The 20,092-nt window shown below is 51.2% G+C and overlaps 1 protein-coding gene across 4 annotated transcripts in view; it reads right to left on the reverse strand.

Moving 5' to 3' along the window:
• Positions 1-20,092, reverse strand: part of LOC310889482 (zinc finger and BTB domain-containing protein 7C-like) — a 142,339-nt gene that overhangs the window by 71,165 nt on the left and 51,082 nt on the right. For all 4 annotated transcript variants that reach the window (XM_083816997.1, XM_083816996.1, XM_083816998.1 and 1 more), the window contains exon 2: positions 13,042-13,140. The gene's annotated coding sequence lies outside the window, so the exon portion shown is untranslated. The remainder of the gene's footprint in view (positions 1-13,041; positions 13,141-20,092) is intronic.

Below are 20,092 nucleotides of genomic sequence, written 5' to 3' on the forward strand. Positions count from 1 at the left end.
TGTGATGAGTGGCACAGTTACAGTGTTTGTGGGTCTCTCCCATAGCACCACTGAAGAGAATAAATTTAACAAAGGAAGGAGAAGGAACAACTGATGCTGAAGCCAATGTCAACAATCGTTCACCAAATGGGACTTTCTCGTTTTCAAATGACCTTGGAGGTTGCTTCCAAAGTGCTGTTTGCAAGCCCTCTGTTAATCTGAAAAGCAGACACTGCTACCGGCTGTATTACAGCATCTTCAGTAAATTTGCATCAAATATTACTCTAACATGCCCAGAACCACTGCAATCAGTTGTGTTTTTTTTTTCATCTCGACATACCTGCAAATCAAACATCATAGAGCCACTGCCCTGTGATTCAGCTTTAACAAACAACCTCAAGTCTGGGGAAGAATTCATCTCGGATCTCCCCTCATGCCTGGCTGACCCCATGCTCCCCTCCCAGAGGACTCTGCACATTTCCCTCGTACTCTCAAGAGCCTTTGACATTACCAGATGCACTGAGGAGCTGCCTGCATTAGTGCATCAGAAAGGGACCAGAACCTTTTTCTAGCAAGCTTAATAACTGCAAGCAAGGCAGGGAGCTGCAGGCAAACATTGCCATGCTGTCAGACAGAAATGAGGGCACACCCTGGCTTCAGCGAAGACAAGGAGAAAACTATGACGTGCTGCCTTCCCATCCCAGCCTAGGCACTGGAGGTGTCCCGACGGTGATTAAATGATAGCTCTCACATGCAGCCCTCATGTACCTGCAGAGAAATGTCCCCGGGTGGGCTAGTTAGCTAGACACCCTTCATTGGCAAAGGAAAGAAGCCACAGCAAGAGCCAGCTGGTCTCTGCTGGACATCTCCCTCAGGAAAAGAGAAACCACGCCAATGAAATCGTGCTTTGTTCTGTTCGTCGATGGAAAAGGCAGCTAGTGAATAGGTGACTACCGTCCAGGTATCTAAATGGGGACAGGTGGATTCCACCTCGCCAGAAAAGATTCTGCTCTGCCGAAAACCCCATTTCTGTCAACTGAGAGAGTTTGAGCCTCACTTCCAGAGAGGTCCACTGGAATCCAGGTAACCAAGTCACCCAGCTCCCCTCAAAAACCCCACCTGGCAAAGGAACTCCAAAAAGGCACATCTACCGTGCATTGCCACACGTGGCTGTTGCATCGCCTAGGAGGCTGAGATGATTGTTGTCATTGCTGATGGCAAGTCATTTTTGTGTGTGGTCAAAAGGTGCTTTGGTTCATAGGCTTGTGAGAGCAACCGGTGCACAGCTTGCAGGGTTCCGGGCTTCCCAGCAAAAACCACAGTGAGGTGGCTCAGCCCTCCCAGCCCAGAGAGACAGCAGCGAGCAGAGCCAAGACATGCCAGAGGAGCAGTGCCCTGGCTGTGTCTCTGGGCTCACGTCCTTCCCCATCTCTAGCCCCCCGTTTTCCCTTCCTGGGTAAAAAAATGGAAATAATGACGTTAGGCGTATTTGGAAGGGGCTTTGAAATCTGCAGGTGAAAGTGCTAGATAGGATCACACTGCATTGCCCTAATAATGGAGGGAGAGGGAAAGCCATTTGGAGAAGCAGAAGGGGGAAAAACCCCATGTAATAAATAATAGTCTATAAATTATATAAATCTAACGTATTAAAAATCCAATCCTCTGAGAAGCAGCTGCTTCATTCTTTATTGTTGATAGCATCAATATAACAGGGGAAATTACCACCTTGTGTTCTGCAACATATCACGCTGACTTTCCTTTAAAAACTCTAATGCACCCTGATTGCAAAGTCAATTTAAAATTCACCATAAAACACAGAATCTCATAAACTTTACAGCCCCAATCACACTCGCTCAGTGCTTTTGCTCAGATCGAGTGCCTGGGCACCCTCTTTGCTCTCCAGCCGGCCACCCAATGACTTGTGAAAACAAGCCAGCCGTGTTGGAAGTAGCCTCAGAGGCAGCTCATACCGCGTACCAGCTCATCCCACGTACCAGCTCGCATTTCTGGCACGATGACAGGTAGCCAGAACCAAATATGACGAGCCCCTGAGTGCAGCTGGGGACCTTGCGCCCTGGTGCCCCGAGGTGGGGCCACCATCCTGTGATGCTGAGCCAGCCTCCCTCCCTGCACTGGGACACGTTTAAAATTCAGCTCTTTGAGCCCATTTGCAGGCTCCAGTGAAAAACCCTAAGTCATTTCACTGAGGCTGGGCTTGCTCCATAAATTTGAGCCCTGCAGACCCTGTAGTGAAGATGGTGTGGGCTGTTAATGAAAGGGAGCGTGCAGCTATGCCAGTGCTGAGAGTTGATCGTCTGCTCTTGCAGGCATGGGTCCCACTCATGGGTTGATGAGGGAAAATTAATTAGGCTCCTAGTTTTGCTTCCTACATAAAACTGACTCCTTTTGCTTCTGATTAAAGCATTGATGTGCTTTTTTTTTTCTTTTTGGTGACAGAAAGTCCATCTCTGTGAAGGGGTACAAAGGATTTCAGCTGAAGCCGTAAGAAAAGCTGCATATTTCAAGATGCACTTCCCCAGCAGCCTCAAAACGTTGCTGTCTGGATGTCTGCGTTATGCATACATCCCATAAGCTCTGGCTTAAAATTCTCCCCGAATTCACTTCCAGCTCAAAACTGCAGTACGTATTCAGAGAGGAGCTACGAAAATCTGCGATACATCGTTTTTGCAATCAGCCTCTCGCACATGTGACAGACTAAACTGTAAGGAGACGGCTGCTTGAAGAAGGAGCTTGAGGTGCAAGGGTTAAACCCAGAACAAGGAAGGGGACAGGAAGGTCTCGGGGATGGAGCAGTTGATCAAAGGGTAGCTCAGAAGTTATTTAAAAATAAACCAGAAAGTAGAACTTCCAGGCAGTTGCTGCTGTAATTACAATGCAGACAACGGAGCCATGGTGCTGTTAAGGTTGCTGTATTTTCCTAGCAGCTGTGTTTAATTTACTTAAAACATGCAAAGCCATCAGGTCAGATCCCATTAGCAGAATCACTCTGGAGCACTACAAGAGCCCGGCCAGCACAGCACTGCTGAAATGCAGAGGGTGAAACACAAATGCAAAATGCCCCTGAAGAAGCGGGTGATGCACGTGATGGTCAATGTGAACGTGCTTTTCCTTCCCCTCGGTGGCAGCAGGTGCTGGGTGGTCGGCCACTCCTGCTTCCCCACATTAAGGCCATCCTCTGCTGAGGAGGACTCCTAAGGCAAGGCAGTGATGATCAGCAGAGCCAGAATCGGGGCAAATACCTCTGCTGGCTGCAGTGGAGAAGGTGAGTGGGAAGTCTGGGATCAAGCACTTAGGCAAGTCCTGTGAATGTGCTTTCCTGTAGCAAAGGGCATCTGGATTTCTGTGTCCTATAACCCGCTGATAAACACACACAACGTCCCCTCTGCACTTCTCTGCTCTCCGAGCATCCCCTGACGTTCCTGATGCATTGGAGAGGAGACCTCTTGTCCCAGGCTGCTCAGAGCCTCCCCAGCAGTGGGAGGTTTGTGGGTTTGTGGGTCAGCCTTCCACCTCCGGAGCTCTGTTCACACGTACCAAACTGGGGCCAAATGTTTCATAAGGAGCTTTTTCAAAATAGAGAACAGAAAAATAAAACCTCCTTGTGAGAAAAAAAAAAAAAAAACTACTAGAGATTTTTTCTGTTTGTTTTGTCGTTGTTGTTGCTGTTTTTCCATTCAATGTTGGCTCAACACTCTCAGCACCGAAGGGAGCATCAAGGTTTCATTCACTGTTTGTGTGTTCTATCAGCTCAATCCTATTTCTAAAAGTAGCACCTGAGTTACTTAATTGCTAGAACAAAAGATGTTAAATCACATTTTGGTCCCTGCACACCATGGTCAGCACTTCTGCAGCCACCTACAACCATCTCAGTCAACCACAAACTAAAATTCAAGCGCGCCCTGTTTCACTGAGCCCCAGCCAACAGAGAGATGCTGGTGGCTTTAACCGGCGCTGATACCAAAGGGACCAGAACCAAACATGCAAGGACAGAGCAGAATAAGCCACAGGCTCCCTTCTGCTCAAGACCCAAGTACAAAGTCGCTCCCACAGAGAAAGGGCAAATAAAATAAAGTACAATGAACAATAAGAAATAATATAAAGTAATGGACTCAGAAAATGTCAGACCAAACTGCATTACCCTTGCTGATGAGGACTGGCACTTGTCCTGCCAGAACCCCTCCTGGAATCATCAGCTCCTGATACCATGTGCAAAGGACCCCAGCCTGGCTCTGGAGCTGCTGGAACAGCTTAGGGTCGCTCTTTCAGCACAAACTCATCCTTCATGACTTACAAAGGTGTGAGACTTCTTTGCATAATAAATGACAAGGCAGAGATACGGTTTTCCCACAGATTCCCCCCCTTTCCCCTTTGAAAGAAATCTATTTATTCTGAGTGAATCGGCGCTTCTCCAGATAAATGTTGTTTGCAGTCAGTTTAGCTCTGCAAGATATGCGTTCTTTTGCATGCCCATAATGAATTTTCACAGCTAGAGCCCTAATCCAGTCTAGTCATGGAGGGTTTATCAGGTCCTCTTATTTTATTTCTACCGGTAAATGGGAATTGCTTTCCTTATCGCTATCTAGAAGCACCTGAGTGATTTTTGCTTCATATTTCCTATCCCACCAGAATTCAGGATGCGGTGTTATCTGATACTGTACAATTGTCACCCATGTTACTTGCCTTTTTATTTTAATTTGTTGGATTTATTGCTTTTTTTTTTCTTTTTTTTTTAAAGAGATTTCACTTGAAGATTGGAGTCCCTCCTTGCTCCCTGCCACTCTCCTGCTCACTTTTCTGAGGCGGATTTTCTGAAAGACAGGGTGAGGGCCTGTCTTGCTTTTATCTGCCCAATGCATCTGCACTTCGGACGACACTCTCTGAAGCCCCCACCCATCCCACCTTCCTGCACCAGGGAAATGCAAAACTGCACAGCAGCAAGCGGGGATTATTCCTGACATAACACAGCCGCGGAAACCCGGAGAGCAGGAGCTCACTGACAGTGACCGCTGCAGTCGCTGTGCCAGGGAGGGGGGTACATAGATCTTAGCTCCGGAAATGTGAAACCACTGCTGCTGGAGAGGCACAAGAAGACATATAAATCCTACAGATAACGCAGTGATGGATCAGTAGTGGCAAGACATTAACCTTCACTCTTGAGGAGACACCCAAATGATAACACCTGTAGCCATGCCACTCCGGAGTTATCTGTCTTGTCACTTGAGAAGATAAATCTATCTGACCTGAACCATCACTCTACGCCCCTCTGGCTCACTTGCTCAGAGTCCTCACAGATACAGGCAGGGATCAGGAAAATCACACCTAATAATCAATTGAGTGTGTGTAACAAGGCTCACATGGAAACCATTTCCCCACAGTATGCTAAAATAATTCTGCAGAGCAGGGAAAAACATGGTAGGATTGAAGGCCAGTCTGCAGGGAAAGTGCTACATGTCAGTGACAACTGTGGAAGGAGAGAAAACAGCTACCAAAACCTTAAGGAGCTGTCACACACAGGAAAAGTAAGTTAATTAAAGCCACTTAAACAAATACATCTGGGACAGGGACGTGGGATGTGGGGAGAGAGAATGACGTGATACTAAAAGCTCAGACACATTGCAAGTCCCAGACAGGAGGAGAGGAAACCCATGCTGCTAAATCCAGACAAGGGCCATGGGGTGAGCCCCAGAGCCGTGCTGGCAAGGGCAGCCAGCCTTCTCTCCACCCGGCCAGCAGCACCCCATCTTCCCCAACCAGAAGCTAAGGGGAGGACAGCAGGTCAGCCCCTCAGCTGGAAAACATCAGCCAGGCTCCACGGATGTTCTCCTAGAGCAAGCTGGGCTGGCTTGGGGTTGCACACCCATGTCTTGCCTTCCTAGGATACTCCCTGGGTTGGATCAAGGATGTGAGGATGTAAACCCATCTTGTACGACCAACATCACCTTCCCCTTCAGTCCAGCCCTCCTCCACGCACAAAGCCCTGCTGCTTCGTGCTGACCTTGCAGCTGACCTACACCAGAGTTTGGTTTTGCTGTCACCTCCTCCCAGAGGAACTTATAACGGTGGGCTTTTTACTCTGAACGCTCAGTGCGATACCCACACAAGTCCACGCAGGACCCGCGCCTGCTGCTGCCACCACTCCAGCCGGCAGCCGAAGGCCCCTTTGCTCAGAAAGCAGAGCCTTGGCACACATCAAATCCCCACCCTGGGGTGACAGCAGGCAGGATGCAGGCTCTGAGAGGAAGTCCTGCGATGGCATCAGCCCAACCCAGAAAGCAAGGGGAGCCCCCAGAGGCCTTGGAGCGAGGGGAGCCCCCAGAGGCCTTGGAGCGAGGGGAGCCCCCAGAGGCCTTGGAGCGAGGGGAGCCCCCAGAGGCCTTGGAGCGAGGGGAGCCCCCAGAGGCCTTTCCAAGGCCTCTCAGCCTGCTTCCCCTTCTCCGTGGGGATGCGGGCGATGCAGCCAGGCCAACGCTGTCCTCCAGCAAAGCCAGGGGCTGCTGGCATTTGGCTGTCTTGGTCAGTGAGGAGATGGCATCCTGAGGGACGCCAGTCACGAGGGGCAAGGTCGGGGATCTCCATGCTCACCACAGACCTCGTTCTCTGGCCCTAAACCGGGCTCTGCTGCAGGGTTTTCATGCCAGCCCCTCGGAGGGATAACTCATCACGAGTGCCCACGGCTCTGGAGCCAACGTTACAGCCCGGGCTCCAAATATAGCCCAGCCCAGCAGCAGCGGGTTCGCGGGCAGCCATCCAAGCCCCCACCCATGCCCCCAGCCCCTTCCCTCCCCCGGCTGCTTCCTTCACCCAGCCCAGCCACCGGCCCCCACCCGCCGGGGCTGACAGATTTGTGCGGTCCCGCTAGGGTGGGGTGGGTACATTTATTTCCTCTTTTCCAAAAAAGAAAAGAAAAGAAAAAAAAAAAAGAAAAAAAAATACAATTAACCTCTTCCAGCCCTTACCAAGGGGCAAGATGCATTTCCCGGCCACTGAAATGGTTTCAGGATGAGGAGTTCTGCTCGTGCAGCTGTGGCAATGCTATTCTGGCTTAGCTAAAATTACAGAGCTGAACTCATGTGTGGGCCTTCAAGAGACTGTCCCGGAGACCGCAAGATTAGAGGACCGGACCCACGACCTGCGAGGCCAAGGTCTATGCCCAGCTGCACAGAGGGATTCTCGGGCGAGTCACAAGATGTTTCTCCACCTCCGTTTCCCCAGAGATAAAAGAAGGGCAGGGAAACTGAGCTGGTCAGGAGTGCATATCTCCAAGTGAAGGCCCTTTGCAGCACGGAGTGGCCTTCCCACTCCTTTAGGCTAAGCTGCCCGACCCTCTAAGAGACGCAGAGGAGCAGATCCGTAGCTAAACCCAAGGATTTCTCCGAAGTTTAAAGAGGGAAAGAATAACGCAGCTCCCCACCCCACAGCCCATCCTTAAGCTCCTCTACCCCGCCCCAAACAACTCCCATTTCCCCCGTGATTTCCCTGGGACCACTTCTGACCCCCGGTGGGTCACAGCTTTCGGATGCCCAGCCCTGTGTGCTCCTGCTGCTGGGATGGCTGCCATACAGACGCTGCGCAGCCAGAAACATCGGGACGAGGCAGGAATTGCAGCCAGCCCTTGTCCAACCGCCTCCTGTCCAAACACTCGCTAGAGATCTAACGGCACCGAAAAAAAGGAAAGCGCGGGATAACCCCAGCATCCTGGCCAACATCTCCTCTCGCTGGGCTTCCAGGGCTATTGTCAGGCACATAATGACTGCTCCACCAGCTCCACTGCCAGCATTCAGCTCATTACTTTGCAAAGTGCTTTGAAACGCACTGAATACGAAAGGTGCTCTATCAGACCAAATTCAGCTCCGTTTGATATTACAATGCAGCGTGTTTTACCGCACGTCTTTTGTCTGTGTCTTTTGATGGTACCCAGTTGTTCCCATAATTCAGTATTTCGGAGTCATTAGTTGGAATTAGTAAAGTCCTGCTGCCGGACTTTCCTGAGGCTCTGTTCTGGGGCTACAAAGAGACAACTGGGAGCTGCCCTGTGTTCCCAAAGGCAGAGCTGCTGCAGGGTTGTCCCAGGGGGAGCAGGCAGACGGGAAATGCTGGACAGACAGACTGCAGTGTGGTCACAGGGCTGCTCATGGCCAAAAGGGAACCTACGAATGCGTTCATCTGGTTCCTTCTTACAGCACCAGGTGAAGGGCTTCACCACAGCTGGTGACACAGGACATCCCACAGAGTTCACATTTCTCTTCCAGAAACTCCCTGCTCTTGGTGTCAGGGCACCAGCATCCAAGTATTCATCTTCTTCTGGCTGATGCTACCCCGTATCGTCCTGGGTCTCACACTTGGACTCAGAGGGAAGCCCAGGAGAGAGAGACGGCGGCTGCATCTGCAGCGCTACACTAACAGCCCTCGACAGACCTTCAGTCCTCAAGTTTCCCCGACTGGTTCTTGAAGCCACTTTTACTTTTGGCATCCGCAACATCCTGTGGCAACGAGTTCCACGCTTTAATTACACCTTTTATGAAAAAGTGCTTCCTGCTGTTTAAAGCTTCTGCCCAACCGTTTCACGATTTTTCTCTAGCTCTTGTGTTTGCAGGACACAACAAACAATGGTTCATCCTCCACCTCCACACCACGTAGGGTTTACATGCCCCACTTACAGACCTCCCTGGTCCTTCTCCGCCAGAGGACCTCTGAGAAGACCCCATTTTCAGCTAAGAAAATGCACAGTGCCCTCTCTGAAACAGCCCCCACTGAGCTCCATGTTCTGTACGTCCACTCTGTAGCATTAAAACACCTAAAATGCATGCTCAACTTTACATGAGGGAGCAGTCCTGCCAAAATCAAGGCATGATGACCAAATATTGATGATCTGGCTGCACAAACCAACCCGCCTGTGCTGAGCTGCAGTCCCCAGCACCCCTCCCTGCCTCTCATCCCCACCCAGCATCATCAGCCCAGAATAAAACCAGACCGCTCCCCAGAGCATAAATACCGAGGAGGACATGCTGCGTGCCTGCGCTGGGAGAACCAGCACTCTGGAAGGATCAGAGATGCTTTCTGCCTCACAGCCCCAAGGTCTTTGCCTTTCACTGGTGTGCTTCGCAGCACAGATATGTTTAAAATTCAAATTCACAGCAGCTCTCCTTTTATTTTAAGAGATTTATATTCTCCCCTAAATTAAAAGTTTCTCTCTCTTGAGCCAGGAGAGCTGGGGAGAGCAGGTGACCTTGGCAAGCTCCTTCCCACCTGCCCATACACCTGGGCAATAGGCCTAATTGGCACGGGTGTTAATCAAAGGCAACTCCTTGGAAACTAATGGTGTACTGCGGCTGAAGACCAGCAGCGGAGAGACACACAGCTCCACGTGCAGATGCACAGCTCAGAGTAAAGGTGGGTCCTGCTGCGCTGCACACCTCCAAAATACAATCCATCCTCCAGGACAGATAGAGGACACCATTGGCACTCGTGCACAGGGAGCTCCAGCAGATGCACGGAGCGGTGCAGTTACGTGGGCTACTCACTGACATTGCTGCCTGGCCACAGGCAGCCAGCTCAGCTCCCAGCACCGTGGCACCCGCTGCGCCTGTGGGTGCGGGCCCTTTGCACCCACCCCGGCCACCCCACATGGGTGTAAGGTGGGCATTTGGGCACTGAAACAGAAGTAGGAGCACACCAGCCTCCCAGGACCCAGCACCTCTAGCAGGCTGTCGTTGCTCCTGCCCACATATCGGCTGTCTTCCCTAAGGATTTCCCTGGAAATTACTTCATGGATCATCCCACCGAGTATTAACACTAGCATTCCCATTGCCACACAGCCAAACGCAGACAATTCACACCTCTCGCCTTGCGTTTTCTTAAGGAACACTGTTCAATAAAACCGCCAGCCTAGATTCCAGCGTAATCTAAAAACAACTTTATGGCTTCTAATTTTAGCACTAATCTTCCTTTGCTATGGTTGTGTGATTTCTAATTATTTTATCCCCAAGCCTTGGTTTGACGGATAGTTGTATCTTCTCCAATGCCGAGTGACTTGTAAAGTGCTGTTAAAAAATATGCTGATCATTTCATGCTCATTTTCAGTTCCTACGCAAATAATATTCTCATATGTGGCTTCACTGAGGAAATATTATTGTTATTAAAACAATAACAATAATAACAGCAATACAGTTTTACACAGAGAGCTCTATTTTTCAGGATGATCCCAATCTGATCCTGCAAACACCTTATTTTCTCTAAAAGTTGTTAAAGAGCATAAATCCGTTATCCAGATATGTATCTCTGAATAATTTAGTGCCTTTGGCTTGGCATGATTCCCAGAACATTTCGCCTTTATCTGCCTTTATTTTCAGGTTATAACAAATTGAAGAACAACCAGCTGCGCTGAGCCCATGTAGCAGTGGTGCTGAGGACACAGCTGCCTCAACGCTCCCTGCGAGCACCCTCGTGTCTGCATGTTCAGGTGAATGAGGACGGGAGAAGCTAGAACAACGTTTTCTATTCTGTTTTGACTCACCTGGCATTTAGGGATGGATTTTTACCTCTTGCTGTGACTGCCTCATTTAAGACCCCACAGGTATATGTAACAGTGGGCAGCCAGGCCCTGGGGCTCTGGGGACGCTGTAGAAAATGCGAGCACTTTGATATTTGTGACACTTTTGCTTTCACAAGTAAATCAGAGCTGGTTTGGCTCGGCACACATGCAATCGCCAGGGAAGGGGGCACACAGCCGCTGAATTCAGAAGGCAGTGCTGGGTCCCTGCTCCGCAGCACTGCCAAAACCACCCCTGTAACTGCCTCAGAAGCCAGGGCTGGGCAGCTGCAGATCATCAGCTCCCTTCGTGCCTCTCCAAATCCTCCGATTTTACAGCAGCAAGCATCAGACCTCAGCTGAGGATGTGCTGAAGTAGCCTGAGATCAGACTCCAGGCAGCTGTTTTCTCTCCAGCCGTGCTCACCTGAAGCAACCTCACCCTGATGCTCCTAACCAGGAGCTCCAGTCCCAGTCTAGAACCTGATGCAGTCACATCAGGACAGAGGTTTGGCAGGGAGGAGATGCCGGAAACACATGGGGATGCCCATGGGACCAGCAACCCGCAGCCCCCGGGGGGACACAGACCAGGGGTGGTGGATGTTTGGCGGTTTATTTCCTTCCCGAGGATTTACATTGCACTCCTAATAAACCGGGCGATTGGAAAGCATCCATTTGACCTGTGACATTTTTGTTTTAGTTACTCTCAAAGCTTTGACAGCAGCAGTTTAAACACAGAGCATGTGAGCTGAGGCACTGAAAAAGCACCCCGTCCCCACAAATTCAGGGTGGATGGGAAAAAACACCGCACCGCAGCCCTGAGGGTGAACGCATTTCTCCTTTCTCCTTCTTCTTTCTCCTCTCTTTCACTTCCTGAGCCTGCTTCAATATGTGTCTTCCCCCTCCCCACTGGAAACTTGATCTCAGCTCCCTACCCTCCACCACAATTGTCAAGAGAGAAGGATATGGGCTATTTTTTTCTTTATTCTCCGCACAATGCTGCACATAGAGTATTTGAAATGGAGATTGTCGAAACAGGAAACTGCCCAGTGAAAGTCCTCAGGCCCAGGTCCTGAAAATGTCACGGTACAGAGCTGTGCGGAGGCAGAATGGGGCTCTGTTCCAGGCAGCGCCGCGCCTCCTCCCCCCGAAATAAAAGCTGATCCTGAGAGCTGGGGGCTAACCTCCGCTGGAGTCAGTGGGAAGCCAGCTCTTATTAACCACCTTTTTGTGGAGGAATCCTACAGATGGGGTTAAAAATTATAACCCTCTGCTGGCTGATACTTTTATCAGCATGCAGAATTAATAAGGAATATAAGCTCGCTCAGGAAGCCAGCCCTACAGGAAATCATTCATCCTCAGAGTTTCAGAGTAACATCCATAGCATCCTGCTGGCTTCACTCTTACTCAGTTCTCTGAAAACTCATCCATGAGAGCTGCGCTTTCCAAGCTCTCATCCTGAGCTTTAGTTCACCTCGCTGGGCTGGAAGAAGGAACCTTGGAGCAAATCCTGCCCGTGCCCCCGTGCAAGGCACTGGGCTGGCACCAGTGAACCTCCACCAGGATGCAGAGCAGGGCACAGCTTGGCCCTCGGCTCTTTGGTGTCCATTTACCTACCTCGGAGCAAATATTTAAAAATCACGAGGACATTTGATGCACAACAATGAGGCCAGATTCAGAGAAGAGACTACAGTTCCTGTGTACCCAGGGAAGTATTTTTGCAGTTTGCTTTTTTTTTTTCTGCAGGTGCCAGAATTACTGTAAAAAACAGGCTCATGCAGCTGTAGGTTTTGAGGCCTTGTAACTCTGATCTGAACAGGCATCCTCTCCAACAAACATAGATATTTTCAGCCCTTGATTACTTCTGATAGGAGTGAAAACTTTTTTTAATTGTTTTACAGCTTTCTGCAAGTCAAGTTAAATCGTCCCATGCGGAACAGCTGGTGACCACTGCCAGAATGGTGATTGAGAAATTCCCTTTCTGGAAGTAAAGGAGATTGTTTTGTTTTTTTGGGGGGAGGAGGTGATGCAGCCATGATTTCTTTGGAAACATTGGTTGGAACACTGGTTATTATTGTAGTGTCAAGTCACTGATCTACAGAGTGACAGTGTTCAGGGGGAAAAAAAAATCAATTTAGCCAGGAAAGTTCTGGTTGGAGTCTGCATCTGGCTTCCAGCAACAGCTTCAACCGGTCTCCAGGCAAATCAGCCCGCAGGAGGATATGTTAAGCTGAGGTTTGCAGCAGGCAAATGATCCCAATAGGATCAGAACAAATTCTGGTGCTTTTGTCCTGCCACATGAGTCTGTCAGTTCTTGTGTGGCACCACCGCCCTCATGGAGCCCTGGAAAAATGAAATGCTGGTGGGCTCAGGTCAAGAGGTCCAAATCAATTAATCGGAACAGGTTAATATATTAATGGAACAGACAACTAGGAATATCATTGCAGATTGTCTGCATAACTCACAGAACATCAAATTTCACCCATAATCCATGCAGAGAATTAGAATAATTACCTAGGACCCGATCCTGAAAGGTGCTGAGTGCAGTCAAGTGGTCTCAGTTCCCATAGAGGTCAGTATCTCAGGGGCTTTCAGCAGGATCAGCCTTGGAGCCTGGACAAAACAAGAAAGGTTGGGCTTAGTATAGTCTTCTGTTAGAAAAAAATTAAATTAATTAAAAATGCTATACTTTAATTCAAAAACCCATCCCAGCTCCATGTGCTAGCTCAATATTCCTGCACGGAGAGCCAACACAAGGGTCATGCAGACCGTGGCCATGGTAGGTGCTCCCCAACCCACTGGCATCCTCTGTAGAGCTGGGATAGACGCCGGTGGCACGTGGGAGAGGAACTACACTAGCATGGATGTATCCACAGAGCTTCGGTCCGCACCCAGGAGCATCAAAGCAGTGTTTTTCAGGAGTATTGCTTGATACGAGCCATCACGCAGACGCACGCATTGTCAACGCCATCCCAGAGCAGACACACCTCCCTGGCAGAAGCGAAACTCCGCGGCTGCCTTGCCAAATCTACCGGCAGCGATAAACCTGGAGATGATTGCCAGGTTCCAGAAAGGAAACCAGCCGAGGAACACCTCTCCCTGTGCCCGTGGGCCAGGGGCGACACCGAGCAAGCCAGCCCCAAGCCGACGCGGCCGCGCCGAGCAGCTGGCGGAGGGCAGAGCGTGACGGGGACAGGATGACAGCACTCTTGTCCATACGGCCCTTTGTTTTCTGAGGTCCCCCGAGATGCTCGGCTGGGGGTGGCCAAGTCTTCCTTCTTCTTTCCCTATAAGGGGAACGGATGAGGGGAAGAAAACAATGCTCTCTCCTCACTTGCCTAATGGAAGAACAAAAGCACAGTGATCCCTTCCAAAAATGTCTTTTGAGGAACAGACGACCAAGCCCTCAGTATTTCTGTGTATTTATTTCTGGACGAGCTCCAGCCTGGCAGTGTTGTTCTGTCCTTCCTCTGGGCTCTTGCAGGACTTGCTCAGAGCTGCACAGACAGTGCGACATCGCTACACAGGTCTTGGACAGACCCCATACCTAATCCAGGAGTGAACCAGTGGCCACGGAGGCACCCAACAGCAGGCATGGACTTGGCTATCTGTGCAGACAGAGCTGGCTGAAGGCCATACACCATCCTTTACACCATCGCCTACGTTTGCCCAAGTTCTCTGCATGCCCATTCTCCAGCCAGGTGCGTTCAGCAGAAGGTCCCCGTGGCCTGCCCATCAGGTCTCAGCCCGTCCACATCCCACCCGAACTGGGACCAAACCCACCAAAGCCAAACCCAGCACAAAACCAGGCTCAAACCTCTCATTGTTCAGTGGCGCTGGCTGCGAGAAAGCAGAAGGGGATTTCTGTCATGACGACTGCTCATGGAAAGTCCCCGACTGGCCCACAACCATGGAAAAATGGAAAATATAACTTTAATACCAAGTTGGTGGCAGACTGTCTATTTTTCTCTCCTGTGACTAGTTACCATGGATAGATTTCTGAGGTCGGCAGTGCAATTGTTCAAGGCACTGCTCCTACTAAATAGAAGATGAGCAAATCATCCCATTTGTACTGTGCCTTAATTTCCAGAAATTCTTTGTTCGTTTGTTTGCTTAAATTATTTCTCTAATTTAAAGAAACAATGCAGTCTTACAAAGCGATGGCCCAAATCTCTTGAGTAACCCTGCTGTGGTTCATTACTTCTGCGCTAGTTAACAAGGACGGTAATTTCCCTAAGGTTTAATAGAAAATCTTCTTTCTATAATGCAGAGAGGCAGGACATTTTAACAAACTTACTACCGTGTGTCAGCAATGTTGTAGGTGAGGGCAAGGCATGGTTCCTCCTCAGGGGTGCTGTATAGAAGGGGATACCCTAAACTGAGCTTTCTTTACCCAAAGTGGAGAGCCCAAATTGCATGTGCCACCCCTCCAGCTGGGGAAAGGGACCTGAGGGCCACACCACGTTGGTGGCAAATGCGAAAACCCGCTGAAAAATGCTCTCTGCTGAGCACCGCAACATTTCCAGCTCCATTTGGGACGAGGCTCCTGAAGCACCGCAGCCCTCATCCCAAAATGCAGACTGGGTTACTTAGTACCTGTTTCACTGGGATGACATAAATGATACCGGAGGGGCAGATATGCCCACAGTCGTCTCTGGGGTGGGTGTGCTGGGAGAGGCAGATGTTCAGTCTCTTCTGCTAATAGTGCGGATTGCAAAGTAAACAGGGCACCTGCCCACAAACGGCCTTTCTCAACAGCTTCGTAAAGCTCGTTGCATGACGGAATCAGAACACGTTACTAAAAAATATTAAGGCGATGGTGGTGAATCGCACTGCCGCACGGGCCTCGCGAGCACCCCGTGGGAAGGAAGGTCACGCGTGTGCGAGGGGGCAGACCCTGCTCCTCACCCACCCGTGCAATCACGCCAGCAGCACGCGAGAGGTTAAACAAGCACAGACAAGAGCTGCGATAACACGGATTGGAAAACAAGCAAACACATAAAACGCCTAACAGCCCAGTAAAACCCCATAGATACGGGCAGGCAGGTGAACCGCATCCAGGAGCTCACCAACCACCGGCACAGCCCTCCCTGCGGTGCAGCAGCACCAAACTTGCATCGAGCCCCCGCACCGGGCGAGCTCTGGGGACACGAGAGCAGTGCCTCAGCATGTAGTCTTGCCTACCCTCCATGCCCACGCCGGGCGAGGAGCACGGCTGGCAGCTCTGCCTCGGCTTATAAGGGCATTTGTACCCTCCTGCAGCCAGGCCGAGCAGCTCCTCGATATTATTTACAGGATAGGATTTGTCAAGCGAGAGCTACACGTGTTTGCGCGCAGCCTTCTCCCTTATCCAGCGGGGGAACCGCGATAATGCCGCGTGCCTCGGCCAGCCGAACAAATCGCGCTGCATAAATAATAAATCGCGGCGCGGTTAATCACAAACAGGCGGTGAGCAGCCCCGGGATCCCCACAGCCTCCCCGCTGCCAGGAAGGAAACCGGGAACAGCCCCGGCCTCGGCAAGGTGAGTCCCACAGCACACAGCCAGATCACAGGGGCTGTTTGCAGATCGCTTGCTGAGCATGAATAATTCAAGCAGGAGCAGCCCGAAGCAGAAGACAGCAGATACGAGCTCAGCGCACGCCTTTCAGCAGCTTTTATTCTATTAAGCAAGCCAAAGAAACCCCAAGCCCAAGCAAAAGCTGGTAGCGCAGCACTGCCGGTCTCGTGACCCTACTGCAGGTCTCACCGTATACGTTGCGACACACAGCTGGTGCTCTGCCAGATCCCCAGCTGATCAGAAGCATCCTTCTCTCCCTTCCTTTTCAAGGCTGTTTTGTAATTACTGGAGGAGGACAATGCGTTTTTGGAAACCTTCAGGACCCACCAACAGGCTGGGCCCGTTGCCTAATGACAAGAAGCAACAGGTCGTGTCATCCGGCAACAAAAATAAGGAGTTTCCTTTGACTGATCACACCAGCTACCATCTTCGAGGCCTCCTCCCACTCCCGTGGACCTCTCGGGGAAAAGAAACAGCACTAAAAAAGGAGAAATTAAAAACCCGGAGCTGCTTCTTCGCTTTTCCCAGGCGGGAAATAAAGCAGGTAGTGAGAGAAGCGAAGAGAAAGCCTGACAGGCTGGTGGATGCTGGACGGCTGCCACCGAGGGAAGTGAAAGCCGCAGCGGGAGGGCGCGGACAGAGAGGCCTCTTGATTCCTTGGGGCATGGGTAATTAGAGCTTGGAAAGTCTTCCCTCGCCTTCCTCCCCCCCCCCCCCCCCCCCCCCGTTTCAGCTGTCAGAAAACACCCTGGGTTTGCTCTGCCGGGGGACGGCAGCGTGTGGCGGTGCCACACGTCCTGAACCGCTGCCACCGCCGGCCGCAGCTCCGGCTCGTGGTGGCATGAACGGGGCTGAGAGCGGCTGCTGGGCCCCGCAGAGCACGAGGAGCAGGGTGGGAGATGCTCTCGGGAGGCCCCACAGCAGCCTTCAGACTCGTCTGCCCCTGCAGGAGCTGGTGTTGCGGTGGGGATCGGCTCTGTGGGATGGGGGTGGCAGGGAGGAGGATGGAAAAGAGAAGAAACCAATAAAAAAAAAAGGTTAACTGGAAAGAAGCCCTCCAGGGTCGCTGGCAGCTGTGTGAAGAGCTAGTGCCACCGTGGATTCCTCATTTGTCGCTCGCCTCTGGATGAGAACGTGAGTTTTTGGCCAAACTGCAGGGTGGGTTCCTGCAGCTGCACTGCTGCTGTAGGAATAGGCTAGCAGCCCACACCCAGCACATTGTCAGGAGGACTGGAAGCCAGTAAGCAAAAAATATAAAAAATAAAGCATGCACGTGGTAAAGACAGATGGTGGAAATCATGCAGAGTTTTGGTGCAACCAGAGGAAATCCAAAGCTCGTTCCCATGAGAACTCGTTGCTATACATTTACTGCCAACAGGAAGACCTGTCTGTCCAGTATCACCACTTGCCAGGACACATCTCCCTTAACCCCACGCTTTGACCGACACTCTCTGGGATGCCGGAGTCCTTTGGGAATCCCTGCACCCAGACGTGAAGTGCCCCACTTCGCCTCACTCCTCGGCACCTGGAGCTGCACTGACGGCAGCCCTGGGTTTGGCCCTCAAAAGGGCACGCTAAGCTCCTCTTCAGCTCAGGCGGAATTAAAATGCCGTCCGTAGCGATAAAACACCTGGTCGTATTCCCCCGACGTGAACCACACGTTCGCGTTGCCTTGTATTGCGTGAAATGTATCTGATTCTAAAATTACAGCGACAGTAAAAGGCATCCATCCGAGCTCACAGCGTGAGGAGTCCCAGCGGACGTGGCTCTCCGGGTAAACTCTTTAGATGAGAACCACTCGGGCGTCCCAAGCTCGCTGGGATCTTTGATGTTACCAGCAAACAAGTCTACGCTCTCAAATCGTCCTTGAACACAAAAATATTGACTCCATCCACACTTTCTCCCATTCTTAAGCTACTTAAGCTTAATCTTCTGAATTTAAAACATCCTTCAGTGTTACTGCCTGTAACATCTTTGATCTGGAAAGGTCAGGGTCTAGAAGTGACATCTCGACAGTGTCTGCTACGGATGCTCCATTACCCACATTAGGAAAATCTCCCTTCGGTGCTTCGCATGAACTGCGTATCTCTGGCAGGAAACCTGTTCCTTGCCGAGAGCCAGGGAGGCATCTCCAGACCCAGTGCAGGCCGCACATCTCCCATCTCCATGCTACCCCAAAATAACTACCTGGCCAGGCACCACATCTGATCCCCAGGGCTGCGGGTTCCCCACCCTTGCTTTTTCATTCCATGTAGAAAAATTAGCTAATTAATATGTCTGACAGATGTTCTTTGAAAGAGATACCACGTCTTCAAAACGCAGGAAGATGAAAGGAGTAATCGAGCAGATTAGACTGACCAGAAAAGCAAGGATTGTAGCATGGCAGTGGAGAGCACAGCTTTAAATCTTTCTCTGATATTTATGATGTTTTTATTTGCATATCAAACTGCTTGCCAATTAACTGTATAAAAATCTGTGATGAAATTATGCAGGGTAGCTCTCCAAAATTAAGAAACGCCAGGGCTGGGCTGAATAATTGCCCTTAACTCTGTCCCTCCAGGTGTTCCCATTCTCAGTCCTAACGATCATGTTCTGTTTCCCAATAACACAACCGAACAATGCCCGCCTTTTGCAATTGCACAGACACGTATGCAACATTTCCACGTGCTGTAAGCCGCTCGGTGTGTGCCGGGACTTCTCCTGTAGCCAGTTCGGGACCATTATTTTCTCGATCACCTCCAGCTAGCTACACGCCTGCCGCCCCTTGTCTCAGACCGCAATCTCTTTAGCGCAGGCTTTGGCTCTGTTGTGGCTTTGTGCAGCACCTAGGAAAGCGGGACCTGTAGGTGACACAGGAATGCAAACAATAACAAAGACACATGCTCTCATTTTACATATCAAGAGCAGCGTGGGGAAGCAACAGCCTGGTACCGCAGCAGCACCGCCTGCCCGGAGCGTGCACAGGAACACGCCTGCGCACGCATTCAAACCAGACCACTGCACGAGGTCTTTGTGGCACGCTGGATATCTACAAAGGGCAGGATGCAAAGCCGGAGCCTGAGGCGCCGTCTGCGCTGCCAGCTAGCAGCAGTCAGAGCCGGCAGTGCCTGAAAAGCGGGCACTGAGAGCCGCGGGGACAGCGGGTGCCGGAGGGCAGGCAGCGCTCTGCCTAGGCGAGGAGCGCTGGGGCTGAGCCCCCTGCAAGTAAAGCTGCCAGCTGCGGGGTCCCAGCCCACCCCGACGTCCAGGTACAGCAGCCCTGCCTCCTTTCAGTGCGCGGAACTGAAAAGAGGACCCTTGTCCCCTTCACCAGCCAGCCTTTTTTGCCCTCAGGCAGCTGTATGATCTCCCTCATGTTCTACCCGTACAGACCGCAGGCCCGGAGCGAGCCCCTACAACCAGGGCCTCTGCTCCCTCCCGGTTCCCTTCAGCTGGGACGCTTGGAGGACACTGGTTCTTCACAGCCTGGCAGTGAACCAAACCGGCCCTCAGCTGGGCAGAGTGCTAGGATGGCTAATCCTACTGTCTTTTGGTCACCACCAGGCTCCCTTTGTTCACCCAGGGTCACCGAATTAAGCTAGCTGAGGTTCAGGACAAGCAAACAGCGGCGGCTTTCCCTGAAGCAGGCGGTGGGCCTGCAGAGCTCCTTGCTGAAGGATTGTGGAAGACCACTGGGGTTAATAAACAGGCACACCCCTACAGCATCAGGAAATCCCCACGGCTGGAAACAGGGCTTCTTACGATCCGTTAGACCAAGGGAAAGTGCCCCATACCGCAGGTTTCTTGCCACAGTCCCCTTCAGCGTGTGCAGAAAGGCTGCACCCAAGCCCTCACCACCCGAGTGCCCTTCTGGTTTTTAATGACACTCCTGTCCTTCATCCTTGCTAGACACTGGTTCTGCCTGCCCCCCCCGTGTCGCTCCTACGTCTGTGTATCCCAAGAAACATCTCCTTCCACTTGGAAGCCTTGCCCAGGGAGTGAAAGCTTTGGACATCAAGGAGGAGAGC

This window comes from Anser anser (genome assembly GCF_964211835.1).
Source record: "Anser anser genome assembly, chromosome: Z".
Classification (NCBI taxonomy): domain Eukaryota; kingdom Metazoa; phylum Chordata; class Aves; order Anseriformes; family Anatidae; genus Anser; species Anser anser.